Source organism: Anomaloglossus baeobatrachus, chromosome 7 (genome assembly GCF_048569485.1).
Source record: "Anomaloglossus baeobatrachus isolate aAnoBae1 chromosome 7, aAnoBae1.hap1, whole genome shotgun sequence".
NCBI classification, from domain to species: Eukaryota; Metazoa; Chordata; class Amphibia; order Anura; family Aromobatidae; genus Anomaloglossus; species Anomaloglossus baeobatrachus.
In genome coordinates, this window is record NC_134359.1 from 18,524,978 (window position 1) to 18,547,794 (window position 22,817).

Genomic DNA, 22,817 nt, shown 5'->3' on the forward strand with positions numbered 1-22,817 from the left:
GCATTTCGTGGCACCTTTGACGAGCCTGGACGCGCCTCCGCGTCTGCCTCATCTCTTCTCCGGTTACGTCAGGGGACTCTGACGGTGGGTCAATACGCCATACGTTTTCGCACTTTGGCATCGGAACTCGGGTGGAACAACGAGGCTCTAACCGCCGCCTTCTGGGAAGGACTCTCGGGTCGAATTAAAGATGAGCTGGCTGGCCGTGACGTACCGACCACCGTGGATGCCCTGATTGCCCTAGCGACCCGAGTGGACATTCGCTTTCAGGAGCGATCAAAAGAGGTGTCCCGTGAGAGACGTCCGGTACGACACTCCTCTCCTCCGCAGAAGCCCGCCGTCCTTCAGTCAACGGCATCTGGTGTCTCTGTCCACGAGCCCATGCAGATCGACCGTGTGCGGCAGTCTGAACAACGCCGAGCAGAGCGGCTCGCCAAGGGCCTCTGCTTCTACTGCGGAGAGGGCACACACCTGCTACGCTCCTGTCCAGAAAGGCCGGGAAACTCCAAAGCCTAGGGTTGGTAGGAGAGGCCACCCTAGGTGCTGGGACTCTCTCAGACCTGGTTATGTGGACTGTGCAAGTGACAACGGGAGAGACGCGGTTCACGGCTGAGGCGTACCTCGATTCTGGGGCAGCAGGCAATTTCATCCAGCAGGCCACGGTGGACAAATACCAGGTGCCAGTTACTCCACTCGATAAACCCCTCGTAATTGCCTCTGTGGATGGGAGACCCCTCTCTGACACCATCTCGTGGATCACCAGGCCGCTCGAACTGCGTATCGGTGCCCTGCACACCGAGAACATCGCTCTCTACGTCCTTCCACACATGTCCCATCAAATCCTGCTGGGACTTTCCTGGTTACGGACACACGAACCATCAGTCAGCTGGGGTACTGGTGAGATCACCCGATGGGGCTCCTCTTGCCACGAGAAGTGTCTGAAGACCATACAACCCATCCGACGACCTCCGGGTCCAGAGTCCTTACCGGGACTGCCCTCGGCCTATTGGTCCTTCGCGGATGTCTTCGACAAAAAGGAATCAGAGGTACTTCCGCCACATCGTCCTTACGATTGTGCCATCGACCTGCTTCCGGGAACCACACCACCTCGAGGACGGATATATCCGCTGTCTGCAGCCGAAACAAGGGCCATGTCTACTTACATCACAGAGAGCCTGGCTAGGGGATTCATTCGGAGATCCTCCTCTCCTGCTGGAGCAGGCTTCTTCTTCGTGAAGAAGAAAGAAGGTGATCTACGTCCATGCATAGACTACCGGGGATTAAACCAAATCACCGTGAAAAACAAGTACCCTCTGCCGCTCATCCCCGAATTGTTTGATCGGCTTAGAGGAGCTCGTGTGTTCACCAAGTTGGATCTTCGGGGTGCCTACAACCTGGTCCGCATCCGCTCTGGGGATGAATGGAAGACCGCGTTCAATACTCGCGATGGGCACTATGAATACTGTGTGATGCCCTTCGGCCTGTGTAACGCACCAGCAGTCTTTCAGGAATTGGTGAACGACGTGTTCCGGGACCTTCTTTACATCTGTGTGGTGGTGTATCTCGATGACATCCTGGTCTTTTCTCCGGACCTCCAGACCCACAGAGAGAACGTGCAGCTGGTACTACGACGACTGAGGGAGAATCGTCTGTACGCCAAGTACGAGAAGTGTGTCTTCGAGCAGTCTTCACTTCCCTTCCTGGGTTACGTCATCTCCGATACCGGACTGCAGATGGATCCGAAGAAGGTCTCTTCCATTCTCAACTGGCCCCCTCCTTCTGGACTGAAGGCAATCCAACGCTTTCTGGGATTCGCCAACTATTACCGCCAGTTCATCCCTCACTTCTCTGCTCTGACTGCTCCTCTCTCCGCCTTGACCAAGAAGGGGGCTAATCCAAAGGACTGGTCACCTGCGGCCGACTCCGCGTTTGGCTCCCTGAAGCGGGCATTTGCTTCCTCCCCTGTGCTCCATCGTCCGGAGTTAAACCGACAGTTCACCTTGGAGGTGGATGCCTCCTCCTCGGGAGCCGGAGCAGTGCTCATGCAGAAGTCCTCCTCCGGGAAGATGGTGACTTGCGGTTTCTTCTCCAAGAGCTTCTCAGCGCCTGAACGCAACTACACCATCGGTGATCGAGAACTATTGGCAGTCAAACTGGCTCTGGAAGAATGGCGCTACCTTCTGGAAGGAGCAGTGTACCCCGTGATCATTTACACGGACCACAAGAACCTGGAATACCTGCGGTCTGCTCAGCGACTGAACCCACGGCAAGCCAGGTGGTCCTTGTTCTTTGCCAGATTTGATTTCCAGCTCCATTTCCGACCCGCGGACAAGAATGTACGCGCAGATGCCTTGTCCAGGTCTTTCATGCCCATGGAGCAGGAGGAGGAGACATCCCAGCCCATCATCTGCCCTAGTAAGATCATTCCGGTGGCTCCTGTCACCCTGGCCCAGATACCGCCCGGGAAGACCTATGTCCCTGAGACTGACAGGACAAAAGTGTTACACTGGGGCCATGCCTCAAAAATAGCCGGTCATGCTGGTCAGAAGAGAACATGGAGTACGATTGTACGTCATTACTGGTGGCCTTCCCTTCGGACGGATGTCGCTTCTTTTGTCTCAGCCTGCTCCTCTTGTGCCAGGAACAAAACGCCCAAACACCTGCCATATGGCCGCCTTCTGCCTCTGCCTATACCCTCAATTCCGTGGCAACACATTGCGATGGACTTTATTACGGACTTGCCACTGTCCTCCGGACACACAGTCATATGGGTCGTGGTGGATCGGTTCTCTAAAATGGCTCATTTCGTCCCTATGGCTGGACTGCCCTCTGCCCAGGAACTCGCTGACGCCTACATACAGCACATCTTCCGGTTGCATGGCTTTCCATCACATATTGTGTCCGACAGAGGAACTCAGTTTACCTCCCGCTTCTGGAGGGCTCTCTGCAAATATCTGGGAGTGACTCTGGACTTTTCTTCAGCCTACCATCCTCAGTCGAACGGCCAAGTGGAACGGGTCAATCAGATCTTGACCTCCTTCTTACGTCACTACGTCAACACCCATCATGACGACTGGTCCACGCTTCTTCCTTGGGCTGAATTCTCCCATAACCACCACGTCAGTGAGTCCTCCTCCAGCTCTCCCTTCCATGTCGTTTACGGACTTCAGCCTTCCGTCCCATTACCTGTATCCTCTTCCTCGGATGTCCCTGCTGCTGATGCTGTAGCCCGTGACTTTTCAACGATTTGGGACTCTGTCAAGGCGTCCCTTGGGCGTGCTTCCCTGCGGATGAAGAGACACGCAGACAAGAGGCGTCTGGACCCTCCGTGTTTCTCTCCAGGAGATCTCGTCTGGCTTGCTTCCAAGTACGTCCGATTGAAGCTACCATCCTACAAGCTGGGACCTCGCTACATCGGGCCGTTTAAAGTCCTCGGCAAGATCAATGAGGTCTCCTACAAGCTGCAGCTCCCAGCCACGATGAGGATACCCAACTCCTTCCACGTCTCCCTGCTCAAGCCGGTTGTCCTTGGTCCCTTCTCCGCTGCTGCCAGTTCGGCTCCTCCTCCTATTGCCGATGACGACATCTATGCGGTAAGGGATATCGTGGCCATGAAAACTGTACGGGGCCGTCAGTTCTTCCTGGTGGACTGGGCAGGGTATGGCCCTGAGGATAGGTCCTGGGAACCCCGGGAGAATGTGGGTACTCCTTTGATCCGTGCCTTCCTGTCCTGGTTGCGGGGAGGGGGCGTGGGGGGGGGGGTACTGTCACGCTCCCCGGGTCCCCTGTCACGCTCCCCGGGTCCCCTGTCACACTCACCGGCTCCCCTGCCGCGCTCCGCCGCTTCCGTGCCAGGCCTCCTGGTCCCCTGCTCCACAGCCTTCCTGCCCCATTGCCTGCGGTCCCCAGGCAGCCCGGTCCCCGCTCCCGGCGTCCGATGGCAAACCAGCCCCAGCCCGGCTCTCCTGTTTCCTCCTCACCGCTCCCTCCTCTGGCTTCTGGCACCCGGGCCGCGCTCATGCGCATTAGGGCGCGCGCGCGGTCACTGACCCTCTCTTAAAGGGCCAGCGTCCACTAACAGGAAATTGAACACGCAGGTACAGGGTATAAAGGGGTTTAATGTCCAAGTGGGCGGGGCCTGTTCTTCGTGTTTCCCAAGCTAGGAGTCAGGTCTCCTTGTGTTTCTGTGAGATACTCACCTCTCTCTCTTCTAGAGCCGATCCTGCTTCGCCACCCGGTTCTGCCAGATCCCGAACCCCGAACGCTGTCCATCTGCCATCCTGACAGTCCGTTCCTTCTCTGATCCCTGCGGTGACCCGTCTGCTCGCTCCATCGGTTCCGGACTCCGCCTGACAACATCTTGGCCTCCGAACCTGAGCTCCGTCACCCGGACTACCATCAGTGACTCCGTGGTCCCAGGGACTTCTGCATTCTCCTCTTGTACACGGACTGTTCTGCTACCTGTAGTGCTCCAGCCACCGGACCCCTTACCATCATCAAGGAGTTCGGTCCAGTGGATCCACCCCCGGGGCCTGCCCGTCCACCTGGCCCTAACAACTACTATAATACTGCTCCTATGTACAAGAATATAACTACTATAATACTGCTCCTATGTACAAGAATATAACTACTATAATACTGCCCCTATATACAAGAATATAACTACTATAATACTGCCCCCTATGTACAAGAACATAACTACTATAATACTGCCCCCTATGTACAAGAATATAACTACTATAATACTGCTCCTATGTACAAGAATATAACTACTATAATACTGCCCCTATGTACAAGAATATAACTACTATAATACTGCTCCTTTGTACAAGAATATAACTACTATAATACTGCCCCTATGTACAAGAATATAACTACTATAATACTGCTCCTATGTACAAGAATATAACTACTATAATACTGCCCTCTATATACAAGAATATACAATGCATTGTGAAAGTATTCGGCCCCCTTGAATTTTTCAACCTTTTCCCATTTTTCAGACTTCAAACATAAAGATATAAAAATTTTAATGTTGTGGTGAAGAATCAACAACAAGTGGACACAATTGTGAAGATGAACGATATTTTTTGCTTATTTTAAATATTTGTAAAAAATAAAAAACTGAAAATTGTGGCGTGCAATATTATTCCTCCCCTTTACTTTCAGTGCAGCAAACTCACTCCAGAAGTTGATTGAGGATCTCTGAATGATCCAATGTTGTCCTAAATGACTGATGATGGTAAATATAAGCCCCTGTGTGTAATCAAGTCTCCGTATAAATGCCCCTGCTCTGTGATAGTCTCAGGGTTCTGTGTAAAGCGCAGAGAGCATCATGAAGACCAAGGAACACAACAGTCAGGTCCAGGATACTGTTATGGAGAAGTTTAAAGCCGGATTTGGTTGCAAAAAGATTTACACAACTTTAAGCATCCCAAGGAGCCCTGTACAAGTGATCATATTGAAATGGAAGGAGTATCATACCAAGACCCGGCCGTCCATCCAAACTTTCATCTCACACAAGGAGAAGACTGATCAGAGATGCAGCCAAGAGGCCCATGATCACTCTGGATGATCTGCAGAGATCTACAGCTGAGGGGGGAGAGTCTGTCCATAGGACAACAATCAGTCGTACACTGCACACATCTGGCCTTTATGGAATAGTGGTAAGAAGAAGCCATTTCTCAAAGATATCCATAAAAAGTGTTGTTTAATGTTTGCCACAAGCCACCGGAGACACCAAACATGTGGAAGAAGGTGCTCTGGTCAGATGAAACCAAAATCAAACTATTTGGGCACAATGCCAAACGATATGTTTGGCGTAAAAGCAACACAGCTCATCACCCTGAACACACCATCCCCACTGTCAAACATGGTGGTGGCAACATCATGGTTTGATCCTGCTTTTCTTCAGCAGGGACAGGGAAGATGGTTAAAATTGATGGGAAGATGGATGGAGCCAAATACAGGACCATTCTTGAAGAAAACCTGTTGGAGTCTGCAAAATACCTGAGACTGGGACGGAGATTTGTCTTCCAACAAGATAATGATCCCAAACATAAAGCAAAATCTATAATGGAATGGTTCAGAAATAAACGTATCCAGGAGTTAAGCCTGCTTTACATGTTACGATTAAGCATACGATATCTTATGCGATCATAACCGCCCCCATCGTATGTGCGGCACGTTCAATTTGTTGAGCGTGTCGCACAAACGATTATTTGCCGTCACACGTGTTTACCCTTCCATACGACCTCGATGTGGGCGGCGAACGTCCACTTCCTGGAGTGGGAGGGACGTTCGGCGTCACATCGACGTCACACAGCGGCCGGCCAATAGAAGCGGAGTGGCGGAGATGAGCAGGACGTAAACATCCCGCCTACCTCTTTCCTTCCACATTGCTGGCTGGAGCCGCGGGACGCAGGGAAGATCTGTTCATCGTTCCCGGGGTGTCACACACTGCGATGTGTGCTGCCTCGGGAACATTGAACAACCTCACGGTCAATTTTTAGAAATTGAACGACGTGCGTGCGATCAACGTTTTAACGTTCAATCGCAATCGCACGTAGCTGTCACACGTTACAATATAACTTACGATGCCGGATGTGCGTCCCTTACGACGTTACCCCGCCGACACATTGTAAGATTTATTGTAGCGTGTAAAGCCCGCTTAAGAATGGCCAAGTCACAGTCCAGACCTGAACCCAATCGAGAACCTGTGGAAAGAACTGAAAACTGCTGTTCACAAATGCCTCCATCCAACCTCACTCAGCTCCAGCTGTTTATAAAGGAAGAATGGGCGAGAATTTCAGCCTCTCCATGTGCAAAACTGATAGACACATTCCCCAAGAGACTACAGCTGTAATCGCAGGAAAAGGGGGTGCTACAAAGTATTAACTTACAGGGGATGAATAATATTGCACGCCACAATTTTCAGGTTTTTATTTTTTTAAAAATCTAAAATATACAATAAATTTCGTTCAACTTCACAATTGTGTCCACTTGTTGATTCTTCAAGAGAACATTAACATTTTTATTTTTATGGTTGAAGCCTGAAATGTGGGAAAAGGTTGAAAAATTTAAGGGGGCCGAATACTTTCACAAGGCTCTGTAACTACTATAATACTGCTCCTATGTACAAGAATATAACCACTATAACACTATAGACGTAGACTGATAACGCCTGAGATTCTGTACTTTACATTGTTGTACTTTCTTATAATGGTCATGGGTGTGTTGATATTGGAAAGTCCTGAGGTTGGTCACTGATGATGGGTGATGTGTTGGGAATAACGTGCAGTGAGGTGCGCTATTAATGCTGCAGTGAGTGTGAGCTATATTCCTAATATAATTCTCCTGTTCTACCACAAATTCAATTCCGCCTGTGTCCTTTGTACAGGATCTGCGGCTCTGGTGCGGAGAAGGACATGTTTGTGCCTCGGGCCGTCTCTGATACCTCACTGTGTTATTAAGTTACTTTATAGGACTAACATATCAGACATAATGGGGCAGTATATCAGTCACTCAGGCTCGGAGCTCTGCTGACAACCCCGGGCTGGAGAATATACCTTTGTTTCAGGAGGTCTATGTGCATTACATACACCACTATGAAGACTTCAGTATCAACATATAGACAATTAACAATATAAAGTTGATGGGGCGCCTGTGAACCCCGGTCCTAAATAATGTCCTGGTCACTGTGCTACATGATCAACAATATTGTGATGAAATCCTCTGTGACTGATTGTGAAGACCTAGGCTGTGAATCCTTTGTCCAGTGTAATCTAATAAGATTGTGATGACATGGACTCTCATGGGTTAAAGTTTCTTAAAATTCAGCCAGACAGCATGATAGATTGTTTATAGACAGGGGAGAAGTCCCTCATTGTTTTTACAAGACTCTTGTTGACTCAGTGTAATTGTGTTGGCCACTGAAAGCCAGACGTATTGTTCTCCAGACTTTTCCAGTAACCATTGTATTGTAGTTGTATATTGCTAATGTGATTACCTTAGTAGCCATTGTCTAGTCGGTGACTCCCAGACTACATGTATACCCTCAGTCTTTCTGTAGACATCATTTGGATGAACATTGTCCATGCAGCTTGAGATTCATCCAATGGGAGAGGCGCTCTTGTCCAACCAATCGATGAGGACGCAGTGTATCTAAGTGGAAGGCTGTGGCTATAAAAAGGGACTTCTTTAAGCCACCAGGTTGTTGATGGATGCTGATGGATCCAGTCTAAGCTCTTTGGAGCTGACTAGAGGATCAGGATATCTTATGGCTTCAATCTAGGGACTCCGGTCCCGGTTGGAGACCATATCCACAGCCTAGGGATTTCGACTCCGGCTGCCAGGATTGTATCATCATACCAGGACTACCTAAGGAGGACACTCAGGTTGGGACAGTTCAGTCACCTGTTACAGACTTTGCAGACCTCACACAGCTTCCTAAATCTGGCATTATTCCTTTCTCGGTGGGTGCCCGCCAAAAGCGGGGTGCTGCTGGATTGGAGTAAATAGCCCTGGAACCTGTGAGGCATGGACATTCTAAATCCCTGGTGAGCCAGCGGAAGGGTGAGACTCTGTTGCCTGTTACATTTGTGTGTTTTGCTGGTTATGTGTTATGTGCCGTTAATTGTTTGGGGATCCAATAAAGTCTAATTATTGTGATTCCCTCACCCTGTGTTGTCTGAGTAGTGTTACGCCCACGGTTAAGGAGGCCGGCGTTCAGTTGGGATGAGCCCTGAGCCACGCTGTCTTTCTAAAGGCGGCGGGTTTTAGTGGACGAGAGAACCCACTGAGCCCCGTGTCTCCACAATTGGTGGCAGCAGTGGGATACTACTCAGCCTGGTTTACCCAGGGGAGCTGCAGCGGACTGGTGTTTTCGGACACCGTCCAGGCTCAACAACCAGGGAGGCACATAAGCATACCCAGCAGGCCATAGGGGAGGCATTCAGGATTCGGACGCTACTATGTCCAACCCCACCAGCTCAGCCATGGGACAAGGACAAGAGAGGAGTTACGACCGCTGCAGTAAATGGATGCTACAGGATCTGTGCCAGAGGCGAAAGATTATCTACTGGAACGCTGAGACTCGGTCAGACTTGATCCAGAAATTAGTCCGTTGGGATGCCCAGAATGATGCAGAGGACAATGAGGATCCCGTCGATATTGACCCATAGGATTTAAACTAATGTGCCACATCATGGATCTAGTGACAATCGGAAATCAACTTTGTCCAAAATGGCCCAAGCCACAGCGTTGTTGGATGCATTGGGGCCTAGATCCTCAAGAGAAGAGAGGGCTTGGGTTCTGGAATATGTTTATGGGATTCCAGCTGCCGTACTGCTAGCACCAGCCGGTCGAGAAGGATGGTCCCGCTACCCAGCAGAAGCTGCTTCAAAACAAAGGACTACAAACAGGGCCTGTGACTCGCCCAATCTATGGCGCTGTTAAAAATGTGAGCGCCATGGACATATAGATAGAGATTGTCTCCAAAACCGAGGCTGTATGCTTGGAGCCCATCTACCAGCTCAGCCGGTCAAGAGCCAGGGACTACGAGACACTGTTTCCTCCATTACCCTGGTAAGCCCAGTTATTGTTTCCCCAGAAGACCCTGTACCAGATTCCCAATTATCCATCTCCCTGGCTGAGGGCCAGCGCTCAGACATTCCTCTGGCATGTGTGCAGTTGGACCTAAGGACCGACCAGGGAGAGGTCGAGGTGGAGCTTGTGGACAGCCTCCCCACACCTGGTATTTTGGGGACCAACCAGGAAGTGATCGATGTGGGGATTGTGAACATCCTCCCCATACCTGACATTGTGGAGACTGACCAGAGCAAGGCTGATGTGGAGCTTATGGACACCGTCCCCACACCAGTTATTTCGGGAAAGGACCAGGGAGAGGTAGATGTGAGACTTGTGAACAGCCTCCCCACACCTGTCATTGTGGAGACTAATCAGAGCAAGGCTGATGTGGAGCTTATGGACACCGTCCCCACACCAGTTACTTTGGGGTCTGACCAGGAAGAGGTCCATATGGAGTTTATGTAGAGCCTCCCCACACCTGTTGTTTCGGGGACTAGCCAGGAGGAAGTTGAAGTGGGGTTCATAGATGGCCCCACCAAGCCTGTTGTTTCGGATACCACTCAAAGGGAAGTGAAAGTGGGGCTTGTGAATTACCTGCTCACACCAGTCATTTTGGAGAATGACCTAGGACAAGGACTATCCAGTCAGTTTGAAGCAGCCATCACCCACCTCCAAGCCAAGCAGGACCCTGATGTGGATCTTTCTAACATCTTTTCCAGGGATGGTTTGCATTCTCAGTCTCCATCATCCACTTCTGAGCCAAGAACCGTGAGTAAGCCTAACCACACTGTGGCTATTGACTGGGGGAGGATTGATAGTGGGAGATTTGTGCAGGCCCAACTCATGGACCCCACCTTAGTGCTTGTCCACAATATGGCTGCTCAACTTGGGGGAGGTAATCAGGGGGAGGTGTATAGATGCGAGCCTCTGTTGCTGACCTCACCATTAAAAAGGACAATGCCGTCAAGAGGAGAAGGATGATCGGAAGCCTATCATGTCTGGCTAATATTAAGAAGGGGGAGGAATGTGACGACATGGACTCTCATGGGTTAAAGTTTCTTACAATTCAGCCAGACAGCATGATAGATTGTTTATAGATGGGGGAGAAGTCCCTCATTGTTTTTACAAGACTCTTGTTGACTCAATGTAATTGTGTTGGCCACTGAAAGCCAGACGTATTGTTCTCCAGACTTTTCCAGTAACCATTGTATTGTAGTTGTGTACTGCTAATGTGATTACCTTAGTAGCCATTGTCTAGTCGGTGACTCCCAGACTACATGTATACCCTCAGTCTTTCTGTAGACATCATTTGGATGAACATTGTCCATGCAGCTTGAGATTCATCCAATGGGAGAGGCGCTCTTGTCCAACCAATCGATGAGGACGCAGTGTATCTAAGTGGATGGCTGTGGCTATAAAAAGGGACTTCTTTAAGCCACCAGGTTGTTCATGGATGCTGATGGATCAAGTCTAAGCTCTTTGGAGCTGACTAGAGGATCAGGAAATCTTATGGCTTCAATCTAGGGACTCCGGTCCCGGTTGGAGACCATATCCACAGCCTAGGGATTTCGACTCCGGCTGCCAGGATTGTATCATCATACCAGGACTACCTAAGGAGGACACTCAGGTTGGCACAGTTCAGTCACCTGTTACAGACTTTGCAGACCTCAGCCAGCTATCTAAATCTGGCATTATTCCTTTCTCGGTGGGTGCCCGCCAAAAGCGGGGTGCTGCTGGATTGGAGTAAATAGCCCTGGAACCTCTGAGGCACAGACATTCTAAATCCCTGGTCAGCCAGTGGAAGGGTGAGACTCTGTTGCCTGTTACATTTGTGTGTTTTGCTGGTTATGTGTTATGTGCCATTAATTGTTTGGGGATCCAATAAAGTCTAATTATTGTGGTTCCCTCACCCTGTGTTGTCTGAGTAGTGTTACACCCATGGTTAAGGAGGCCGGCGTTCAGTTGGGATGAGCCCTGAGCCACGTTGTCTTTCTAAAGGCGGCGGGTTTTAGTGGACGAGAGCCCCCACTGAGCCCCGTGTCTCCACAAAGATAATCTGTCCTTTTAATGCTTTATGTATTGCTTCTCCATATATACCTAATTGAAATATTAACGGAATGTATAACCAAAACAAATTATGCTTAGGACTAAGTAGAATAAGTTTTAGTTAATGAATAAGTAACTGACATTATTGACTAGAAGAGATACTCATCTGTAATTTCATGAATAAGTAACTGACATTCATGAATAGAAGAGATACTCATCCGTAGTTTCAAATAAGTAACTGACATTGTTCTATCCATAGACTCTTGTCTATGCCTAGGCACACCTGAAATGCTTTTCTAAGGACTGTTGCTCAAATAAGGGAATGAGCTAGACCCAAGCTAAATGGTTGATTAAGAGACAATGCAGAAAAACTATATAAGAATGTTATGCTTTGAATACAAGGGTCAGAAGACCTCTACTGTGCTTCTCCCAAATAGAGATACGTCTCTGTGTGGTCATTTTTCTGTTTCATAGTTATCTGCGCAGTTCTGATCTGTAATCCTCCTCCGAGACCCTGAGAGACCCGGAGGTCTCCCCCAACATGATCATCTCATTGTGTAACTCCCGGTCTGTCTCCATTCTCCTCCTCATATCAGATTGCCCTGTGCACTTGCAGTCAGAGATGTTATCATTGACTCCTACACTTCCCTGGGCCACCAGGGATGCTATGAATAACTCATTCACTCTCCATGTCCATCAGGAATGGTGTAATTGACTCCATCACAGCCTTGATCACTAGGGATGTTATCGTCTTTCACTGCCCTAGGCCACCAGGGATGTTATTAATAATTCCATCATTGTTCTAGGCCACCAGGGATGTTATCAATAATTCCATCATTGTTCTAGGCCACCAGGGATATTATCAATAATTCCATCATTGTTCTAGGCCACCAGGGATATTATCAATAATTCCATCATTGTTCTAGGCCACCAGGCACGTTATCAATAATTCCATCAATGCTCTAGGCCAGTGATGGCAAACCTATGGCACGCGTGCCACCAGGGGCACGCTGAGCCCATTCTGGTGGCACGCGTGCTGTCGCCCGATGCTGCAGCTTTGGTCTGCTAGTGCAGTCGCGCCGGCAGATCAAATCTGTGTTGGAGCAGAGGAGACATTTCTCCTCCGCTCTGACACTCCTCCTCCCCCAGGCTGCAGTGGGTTGCCTAGGAAACGGAGGAGCGTCAGAGAGCGGCGCCGGCGCCGTCTGCTGGCCGCGTGGGAACTGAGGACCCAGCAGCGCGCAGCGGGGGAGCGTGTGCAGGTAAGTTGTGTGTTGCTTTTTTTTTTTTTATTTTTTTTTTTTTATAACTCGTGTGCGGCAGCGCCAGTATGGGGTGGGAGAGGGGGAACGCACATGGCAGCGTGGGGTGGGAGAGGGGGAACGCACATGCCAGCGTGGGGTGGGAGAGGGGGAACGCACATGCCAGCGTGGGATGGGAGAGGGGGAACGCACATGCCAGCGTGGGGTGGGAGAGGGGGAACGCACATGCCAGCGTGGGGTGGGAGAGGGGGAACGCACATGGCAGCGTGGGGTGAGGGAACGCACATGGCAGCGTGGGGTGAGGGAACGCACATGGCAGCGTGGGGTGAGGGAACGCACATGGCAGCGTGGGGTGAGGGAACGCACATGGCAGCGTGGGGTGGGAGAGGGGGAACGCACATGGCAGCGTGGGGTGGGAGAGGGGGAACGCACATGGCAGCGTGGGGTGGGAGAGGGGGAACGCACATGGCAGCGTGGGGTGGGAGAGGGGGAACACACATGCCAGCGTGGGGTGGGAGAGGGGGAACGCACATGGCAGCGTGGGGTGGGAGAGGGGGAACGCACATGCCAGCGTAGGGTGGGAGAGGGGGAACGCACATGGCAGCGTGGGGTGGGAGAGGGGGAACGCACATGGCAGCGTGGGGTGGGGGAACGCACGGAACGCACATGGCAGCGTGGGGTGGGGGAACGCACATGGCAGCGTGGGGGTGGGGGAACGCACATGCCAGGGTGGAGGTGGGGGAATGCACATGGCAGCGTGGGGTGGGGGTGGGGGAATGCACATGGCAGGGTGGGGGAACGCACATGCCAGCGTGGGGTGGGGGTGGGGGAACGCACATGCCAGCATGGGGTGGGAAAACACGCATGCCAGGATGGGAGGGGGAACATGCATGCCAGGATGGGGGGGATGACATGCATGCCAGGATGGGGGGGAAACATGCATGCCAGGATGGGGGGGATGACATGCATGCCAGGATGGGGGGAAAACATGCATGCCAGGATGGAGAAAACATGCATGCCAGGATGGAGGAAACATACATGCCAGGATGGGGGAAAACATGCATGCCAGGATGGAGGAAACATGCATGCCAGGATGGAGGAAACATGCATGCCAGGATGGAGGAAAACATGCATGCCAGGATGGAGGAAAACATGCATGCCAGGATGGAGGAAACATGCATGCCAGGATGGAGGAAACATGCATGCCAGGATGGAGGAAACATACATGCCAGGATGGGGAAAACATACATGCCAGGATGGAGGAAACATGCATGCCAGGATGGAGGAAACATACATGCCAGGATGGAGGAAAACATGCATGCCAGGATGGAGGAAACATGCATGCCAGGATGGAGGAAACATGCATGCCAGGATGGGGAAAACATACATGCCAGGATGGAGGAAACATACATGCCAGGATGGAGGAAACATGCATGACAGGATGGAGGAAACATACATGCCAGGATGGAGGAAACATGCATGCCAGGATGGGGAAAACATACATGCCAGGATGGAGGAAACATGCATGCCAGGATGGAGGAAACATGCATGCCAGGATGGAGGAAACATACATGCCAGGATGGGGAAAACATACATGCCAGGATGGAGGAAACATACATGCCAGGATGGGGAAAACATACATGCCAGGATGGAGGAAACATACATGCCAGGATGGGGAAAACATACATGCCAGGATGGAGGAAACATGCATGCCAGGATGGAGGAAACATGCATGCCAGGATGGAGGAAACATACATGCCAGGATGGAGGAAACATGCATGCCAGGATGGAGGAAACATGCATGCCAGGATGGAGGAAACATGCATGCCAGGATGGAGGAAACATGCATGCCAGGATGGAGGAAACATACATGCCAGGATGGAGGAAAACATGCATGCCAGGATGGAGGAAACATGCATGCCAGGATGGGGAAAACATACATGCCAGGGATGGAGGAAACATACATGCCAGGATGGAGGAAACATGCATGCCAGGATGGAGGAAACATACATGCCAGGATGGAGGAAACATGCATGCCAGGATGGAGGAAACATGCATGCCAGGATGGAGGAAACATGCATGCCAGGATGGGGAAAACATGCATGCCAGGATGGAGAAAACATGCATGCCAGGATGGAGGAAAACATGCATGCCAGGATGGAGGAAACATGCATGCCAGGATGGGGAAAACATACATGCCAGGATGGAGGAAACATACATGCCAGGATGGAGGAAACATGCATGCCAGGATGGAGGAAACATGCATGCCAGGATGGGGAAAACATACATGCCAGGATGGAGGAAACATGCATGCCAGGATGGAGGAAACATGCATGCCAGGATGGAGGAAACATGCCACGATAGGGTACATTTACCTGGATGGGGTAAATTAACCAGGATTGGGAACATTTACCAGGAATGGGGTACATGCCGGGATGGGGGAACATTTACAAGGATGGGCAATATGTCAGGATGGGGTACATTTACCAGGACGGAGGACATTTACCAGGATGGGGCCGTGATGGGGACAAATATACCAGAATGTAGGAAATATATATCAGGATGGGGGACATGTTTACCAGGAAGTGGCCGAGGAAGGGGACATAACTACACAATGATGGGGAGGGGAGCCACTCGTACGTCTTTATGGGATTTCGAGATGTTCAGACTTTGAAATGTAGATGTGGATTACAGGGTGACATCTGATTGCATTCCAGGCTAAAATCTCTGTCTAATATGCTGCAATTTTTTTCCAGAAAGATCAATCCAACTGCTGTGTCTGGAAAGGGCAGGGGCTCAGCTTCAATGTGTGGTAAGCATGAGCGTGATGCCCCTGCTGAAGAGAAGACGGCAAAGGTAAGATTACAATCAATTCTTTATATAATAGGATTGGTTGGCACTTCGGAAAAAAAATTGGGTTTAGGGCTACAGTTTGGGCACTCGGCCTGTAAAAGGTTCGCCATGACTGCCCTAGGCCATCAGGGATGTTATTAAATAATTCCATCATTGTTCTAGGCCACCAGGGATGTTATCATTAACTCCTTTATTGTTCTAGGCCTTCAGGCATATTATAATTAACTCATTCACTCTCTGAGGCCACCAAGGATGATATTAGTGACTTCTTCACAACCACCACTAGGGATAGTATCATTTTTTCACTGCTCTAGATCACCAGGGATGCTATCATTGTTTTCTTCACCACTCTTGGCTACTAGGAATGGTATCATTTTCTCATTTACTGACTAGCCCTAGACGACCAGGGATAGTATCATTATGTTTTTCACTGACCTAGACCAACAGAGATGCTATTATTGACTCTTTCACTGCCTGATACCACAAGAAATGTTATCATTCACTGTCTGAATGCCCAAAGCGGTAAGGTATACAGTCATATGAAAAAGTTTGGGCACCCCTATTAATGCTAACCTTTTTTCTTTATAACAATTTGGGTTTTTGCTATTTCAGTTTCATATATCTAATAACTGATGGACTGAGTAATATTTCTGGATTGAAATGAGATTTTTTTGTACTAACAGAAAATGTGCAATCCGCATTTAAACAAAATTTGACCCGTGCAAAAGTATGGGCACCCTTATCAATTTCTTGATTTGAACCCTCCTATCTACTTGTTACTGACTTACTAAAGCACTAAATTGGTTTTGTAACCTCGTTGAGCTTTGCACTTCATAGGCAGGTGTATCCAATCATGAGAAAAGGTATTTAAGGTGGCCACTTGCAAGTTGTTCTCCTATTTGAATCTCCTATGAAGAGTGGCATCATGGGCTCCTCAAAACAACTCTCAAATGATCTGAAAACAAAGATTATTCAACATAGTTGTTCAGGGGAAGGTACAAAAAGTTGTGTCAGAGATTTAAAGTGTCAGTTTCCACTGTGAGGAACATAGTAAGGAAATGGAAGAACACAGGTACAGTTCTTGTTAAGCCCAGAAGTGGCAGGCCAAGAAAAATATCAGAAAGGCAGAGAAGAAGAATGGTGAGAACAGTCAATCCACAGACCACCTCCAAAGACCTGCAGCATCATCTTGCTGCAGATGGTGTCAATGTGCATCGGTCAACAATACAGCGCACGTTGCACAAGGAGAAGCTGTATGGGAGAGTGATGCGAAAGAAGCCGTTTCTGCAAGCACGCCACAAACAGTCGCCTGAGGTATGCAAAAGCACATTTGGACAAGCCAGTTACATTTTGGAAGAAGGTCCTGTGGACCGATGAAACAAAGATTGAGTTGTTTGGTCATACAAAAAGGCGTTATGCATGGAGGCAAAAAAACACGGCATTCCAAGAAAAGCACTTGCTACCCACAGTAAAATTTGGTGGAGGTTCCATCATGCTTTGGGGCTGTGTGGCCAATGCCGGCACCGGGAATCTTGTTAAAGTTGAGGGTCGCATGGATTCAACTCAGTATCAGCAGATTCTTGACAATAATGTGCAAGAATCAGTGACGAAGTTGAAGTTACGCAGGGGATGGATATTTCAGCAAGACAATGATCCAAAACACCGCTCCAAATCTACTCAGGCATTCATGCAGAGGAACAATTACAATGTTCTGGAATGGCCATCCCAGTCCCCAGACCTGAATATCATTGAAAATCTGTGGGATGATGTGAAGCGGCTGTCCATGCTCGGCAACCATCAAACTTAACTGAACTGGAATTGTTTTGTAAACAGGAATGGTCAAATCTACCTTCATCCAGGATCCAGAAACTCATTAAAAGCTACAGGAAGCGACTAGAGGCTGGGATTTCTGCAAAAGGAGGATCTACAAAATATTAATGTCACTTTTATGTTGAGGTGCCCATACTTTTGCAAGGTCAAATTTTGTTTAAATGCGGATTGCACATTTTCTGTTAGTACAATAAACCTCATTTCAATCCAGAAATATTACTCAGTCCATCAGTTATTAGATATATGAAACTGAAATAGCAAAAACCCAAATTGTTATAAAGAAAAAAGGTTAACATTAATAGGGGTGCTCAAACTTTTTCATATGACTGTATTATCATTGATTTTTCACTGCTTTATGCAACTAGGAATTTTACGCTTTTACTGCCCTAGTCGACCAAAGATATTCTCATTGACTCTTTCAATGTCCCAGCTCACCGGAAATGTTATCATTGATAATTTCAATACCCTTGACCACCAGGGATGTAATCACTGACTACTTCATTACCCTAGACCACCGGGGATGTTATCACTTACTTTTACTATGTTATCATTGACCCTTTCATTGCCTTAAGCCACCCAGTATGCTTTCACTTACTCCCTCACTTCCCCACACCACTGTGGATGATAAAATGGGCATATTTACTGCCCTATACCACCAGGGCCATTAGTATTAAAAGGATTATCCAGGATTAGAAAAAAAATCTACTTTCTTACAATAGCAGCCCTACACCTGCCCACCAGTTGTGTTCTGCAGCTTAAACCCGTCACTTCTGTGTAGCGAGGTGGATTTGCAAGAACACAGCCATGGGGGGAACAATGAGCCCACAAGGATCGATACTATTAACCTCCTTGTAGTCACCACTTTACTCTAGGTCAGTGTTCCCCATCTCCGGTCCCCAGCAGTACATGTCAGGATTCCTTAGCATTGCACAGGCGATAAGTTATTACCTGCACAGGTGATGATTCCAACACTGCAATATTAGAGAAACCCTGAAAACATGCACTGTTGGGGTCTGCTGAGGACTGCAGCTAGGGGCACTGCTCTGGGGACACGATCCGGGCACTGCTCTGTGAACACGATCCAGGCACTGCTCTGGCGGATACAAGAAGGGCACTGCTCTGGCGGACATGATCCGGGCACTGCTCCGGGGACACGATCCGGGCACTGCTCTGGCGGACATGATCCGGGCACTGCTCCGGGGACACGATCCGGGCACTGCTCTGGGGACACGATCTGGGCACTGCTCTGGGGACACGATCTGGGCACTGCTCTGGGGACACGATCCGGGCACTGCTCTGGAGGACACGATCCGGGCACTGCTCTGGGGACACGATCTGGGCACTGCTCTGGAGGACATGATCCGGGCACTGCTCTGGGGACACGATCCGGGCACTGCTCTGGAGGACACAATCCGGCACTGCTCTGGAGGACACGATCCGGGCACTGCTCTGGAGGACACGATCTGGGCACTGCTCTGGAGGACATGATCCGGGCACTGCTCTGGAGGACACGATCTGGGCACTGCTCTGGAGGACATGATCCGGGCACTGCTCTGGCGGATACGATCCGGGCACTGCTCTGGGGACACAATCCGGGCACTGCTCTGGGGACACAATCCGGGCACTGCTCTGGGGACACGATCCGGGCACTGCTCTGGAGGACACGATCCGGGCACTGCTCTGGAGGACACGATCTGGGCACTGCTCTGGAGGACATGATCCGGGCACTGCTCTGGCGGATACGATCCGGGCACTGCTCTGGTGGACACAATCCGGGCACTGCTCTGGGGACACAATCCGGGCACTGCTCTGGGGACACAATCCGGGCACTGCTCTGGGGACACGATCCGGGCACTGCTCTGGGGACACGATCCGGGCACTGCTCTGGGGACACGATCCGGGCACTGCTCTGGGGACACGATCCGGGCACTGCTCTGGGGACACGATCCGGGCACTGCTCTGGGGACACGATCCGGGCACTGCTCTGGGGACACGATCCGGGCACTGCTCTGGCGGATACGATCCGGGCACTGCTCTGGTGGACACGATCCGGGCACTGCTCTGGTGGACACAATCCGGGCACTGCTCTGAGGACACGATCCGGGCACTGCTCTGGGGACACGATCCGGGCACTGCTCTGGGGACACGATCCGGGCACTGCTCTGGCGGATACGATCCGGGCACTGCTCTGGCGGATACGATCCGGGCACTGCTCTGGTGGACACAATCCGGGCACTGCTCTGGGGACACAATCCGGGCACTGCTCTGGGGACACGATCCGGGCACTGCTCTGGCGGATACGATCCAGGCACTGCTCTGGTGGACACAATCCGGGCACTGCTCTGGGGACACGATCCGGGCACTGCTCTGGCGGATACGATCCAGGCACTGCTCTGGTGGACACAATCCGGGCACTGCTCTGGGGACACGGTCCGGGCACTGCGCTTCCTCGCCTCTGTGCCGCCTGTTGGTATTCTTGGCTATGCGGCTGGCTGCGATTCGCTGTATTTCCTCTTTATTTGCAGTTGTTCTATTTTCTTCAGTATAAATCGTCGTTTCTCTTCTCGGCCACAAGGAATGTTCTCTCTGACGTCTCCCGGAGCAGAGAATCTGCAGTAAACTCCGGGAACTTCTGCACGGACTTCCTCAGACTTTCAATCGCTTCTGTCACCTTGAAATCATGAAAGAGTCACAGAAGTTTCTGGAGTTTATTCTGCAATCACAGGAGTGTTCTGCGCCACAAAGGAACGATTCTCTGCTGTGATAGTTGTGTACAAAGACATTGTCTGCGCCGCGCCGGTCATCTCCGAGCCGGTGATTGCTTCTGGTGACCCTGGAATATGAAATACACAGAACTGAACGGGAATGTAAAGCTCTGAGCAGTATCACATGTGATCGGCTTAGGTACAGCAGCTCAGCAGCGCAATGCTCCTGAAGCTATGGTATGAAAAGCACAGCACAGGGATAATGCACACAGTGATGTCACAGTACAGGGATAATACACACAGTGATGTCACAGTACAGGGATAATACACACAGTGATATCACAGTACAGGGGTAATACACATAGTGATGTCACAGTACAGGGATAATACACACAGTGATGTCACAGTACAGGGATAATACACACAGTGATGTCACAGCACAGGGATAATACACACAGTGATGTCACAGTACAGGGATAATGCACACAGTGATGTCACAGTACAGGGGTAATATACACAGTGATGTCACAGTACAGGGATAATGCACACAGTGATGTCACAGTACAGGGATAATGCACACAGTGATGTCACAGTACAGGGGTAATATACACAGTGATGTCACAGTACAGGGATAATACACACAGTGATGTCACAGTACAGGGATAATACACACAGTGAAGTCACAGTACAGGGATAATGCACACAGTGATGTCACAGTACAGGGGTAATATACACAGTGATGTCACAGTACAGGGATAATGCACACAGTGATGTCACAGTACAGGGATAATGCACACAGTGATGTCACAGTACAGGGGTAATATACACAGTGATGTCACAGTACAGGGATAATACACACAGTGATGTCACAGTACAGGGATAATACACACAGTGATGTCACAGTACAGGGATAATACACACAGTGATGTCACAGTACAGGGATAATACACAGTGATGTCACAGTACAGGGATAATACACACAGTGATGTCACAGTACAGGGATAATGCACACAGTGATGTCACAGTACAGGGATAATACATACAGTGATGTCACAGTACAGGGGTAATATACACAGTGATGTCACAGTACAGGGATAATACACACAGTGATGTCACAGTACAGGGATAATACACACAGCGATGTCACAGTACAGGGATAATACACACAGTGATGTCACAGTACAGTGATAATACACACAGTGATGTCACAGTACAGGGATAATACACACAGTGATGTCACAGTACAGGGATAATACACACAGTGATGTCACAGTACAGGGATAATACACACAGTGATGTCACAGTACAGGGATAATACACACAGTGATGTCACAGTACAGGGATAATGCACACAGTGATGTCACAGTACAGGGGTAATACACACAGTGATGTCACAGTACAGGGGTAATACACACAGTGATGTCACAGTACAGGGATAATACACACAGTGATGTCACAGCACAGGGATAATGCACACAGTGATGTCACAGCACAGGGATAATACACACAGTGATGTCACAGTACAGGGATAATGCACACAGTGATGTCACAGCACAGGGATAATGCACACAGTGATGTCACAGCACAGGGATAATACACACAGTGATGTCACAGTACAGGGGTAATATACACAGTGATGTCACAGTACAGGGATAATACACACAGTGATGTCACAGTACAGGGATAATACACACAGTGATGTCACAGTACAGGGGTAATATACACAGTGATGTCACAGTACAGGGATAATGCACACAGTGATGTCACAGCACAGGGATAATACACACAGTGATGTCACAGTACAGGGGTAATATACACAGTGATGTCACAGTACAGGGATAATACACACAGTGATGTCACAGCACAGGGATAATGCACACAGTGATGTCACAGTACAGGGATAATACACACAGTGATGTCACAGTACAGAGATAATACACACAGTGATGTCACAGTACAGGGATAATACACACAGCAATGTCACAGTACAGGGGTAATATACACAGTGATGTCACAGTACATGGGGTAATACACACAGTGATGTCACAGCACAGGGATAATGCACACAGTGATGTCACAGTACAGGGATAATACACACAATGATGTCACAGTACAGGGATAATATACACAGTGATGTCACAGTACAGGGATAATACACACAGTGATGTCACAGTACAGGGATAATACACACAGTGATGTCACAGCACAGGGATAATGCACACAGTGATGTCACAGTACAGGGATAATACACACAGTGATGTCACAGTACAGGGATAATGCACACAGTGATGTCACAGTACAGGGATAATACACACAGCAATGTCACAGTACAGGGGTAATATACACAGTGATGTCACAGTACAGGGATAATACACACAGTGATGTCACAGCACAGGGATAATGCACACAGTGATGTCACAGTACAGGGATAATACACACAGTGATGTCACAGTACAGAGATAATACACACAGTGATGTCACAGTACAGGGATAACTCACACAGCGATGTCACAGTACAGGGAAAATGCACACA